Here is a 1,941-nt window from a genome sequence, read left to right on the forward strand (position 1 = left end):
AAAAAAGAGAAAAAAATCAAATTAACAGCATTAAAAAAGAAAAGGGTGAATTGAACAATAATGAAGAGGAAATCAAAACAATAAATTGGAGTTATTTTGCCCAATTGTATGCCAATAAATTTGACAATTTTAGTGAAATGGATGAATATTTACAAAATATAAATTGCCCAGATTAAAAGAAGAGGAAATAAAATACTTAAATAACCTCATTTCAGAAAAAGAAATTGAACAAATCATCAATGAACTCCCTAGGAAAAATTCTCCAGGACCAGATGGATTTACAAGTGAATTCTACCAAACATTTCAAGAACAATTAATTCCAATACTACATAAACTATTTGGGAAAGTAGGTGAAGAAGGAGTCCTACCAAATTCTTTTTATGATGCAAATATGGTGCTGATACCTAAATCGGGAAGAATCAAAACAGAGAAAGAAAAGTATAGACTAATTTCCCTAATGAATACAGATGCAAAAATTTTAAATATTAGCAAAGGGATTACAGTAACTTATCACAAGAATAACACACTATGACCAGGTAGGATTTATACCAAGAATGCAGGGCTGGTTCGATATCAGAAAACGATCACCATAATTGACCAAATCAACAACAGAACTAAGAGAAACCACATGATTATCTCAATAGTTGGGGAAAAGGAGCTCCTGTGCTGGCTGCTGGGGGTGGCCATGGCGCCGCTTCTGGAATGCGAGAGACAGCTGGTGCTGGAGCTGTTAGAAGCGGATGGGCTGGTGGTGTGTGCCAGCGGGCTCGGTGCAGACCGGCTCCTCTACCACTTCATCCGGCTGCACTGCCACCCGGGGTGCCCGGTGCTGGTGCTCAACACTCAGCCGGCAGAGGAGGAGTATTTTATCAATCAACTGAAGTTAGAGGAAGTTGAACACCTTCCTCGACGTGTGACAAATGAAATTGCAAGTGGAAGTAGACATGAGGTTTATACCCAAGGTGGTGTCCTATTTGTAACAAGTCGAATTCTTGTGCTAGATTTCTTGACTGACAGAATTCCTTCAGATTTGATTACTGGCATCTTGGTCTATAAAGCTCACAGAATCATAGACTCTTGTCAAGAAGCCTTTATCTTGCCTCTCTTTCTTCAAAAAAATGGACATGGTTTTATTAAATCTTCCTCAGATAATGCTGTTGCCTTTGATACTGGCTTTTGTCACGTGGAAAGAGTAATGAGAAATCTTTTTGTAAGGAAGTTGTACCTGTGGCAAAGTAAATTGCCATGTTATATGACATATTTTTATGATTATTACTATCTGCTATAATCAGGTGTATAATAATCATTTTACATGTTAGTTTTGCATGATATTGTTACTGTTAAATGTGCCAGCTAGAACATGGAGATAGGAATCTGTAGTCTATACAGTTATAATACTTTGGTAACATGGAGAGAGTTTGGTTGTCAGGTCCCTGCTGTCTTCCACCAAAATTGTGCTCAGAATAATCATCTATAATTTTCTATGTCTTCCCTATTAGAGTCAATACCAGTCAAGGATATTGAGAGCCTCTTTTAATTTTCTTTAAAACCTTGCATGGGACTTTTAGATACCTGAAGGCCAAAGCAGGGGAAACATTACATGCAATAGGGATAAACTAGAAGCATTTCCAATAAGATTGAGGGTGAAAAAAGATGTCTATTGTCACTAATGTTATTCAGTATCTTAAAATATTAGCTTTAATAATAAGAGAAGAAAAAGAAATTGAAGGAATTAAAATAGGAAATGAAGATATAGAGCTATTACCCTATGCAGGTGATATGATAGTATACTTAGAGAATCCTACAGAATCAGCTAAAAAATTCCTTGAAATAATGCACAAATTTAGCAAAGTTGCAGGACATTAAATAAGCCCACGTAAGTCATCAATATATTTATATATTACTTATAAAGCCCAACAGCAAGAGATAGAAAGAGAAATT

General features: G+C 36.1%; 1 pseudogene; it reads left to right on the plus strand.

Moving 5' to 3' along the window:
• The first annotated feature begins 517 nt into the window (after positions 1-517).
• Positions 518-1,288, plus strand: LOC110203918 (DNA repair endonuclease XPF pseudogene; annotated as a pseudogene).
• The last annotated feature ends 653 nt before the right edge of the window (positions 1,289-1,941 follow it).

The sequence above is a fragment of the Phascolarctos cinereus genome, unplaced genomic scaffold (genome assembly GCF_003287225.1).
Source record: "Phascolarctos cinereus isolate Bilbo 61053 unplaced genomic scaffold, phaCin_HiC Scaffold_3;HRSCAF=262, whole genome shotgun sequence".
Lineage (NCBI taxonomy): Eukaryota > Metazoa > Chordata > Mammalia > Diprotodontia > Phascolarctidae > Phascolarctos > Phascolarctos cinereus.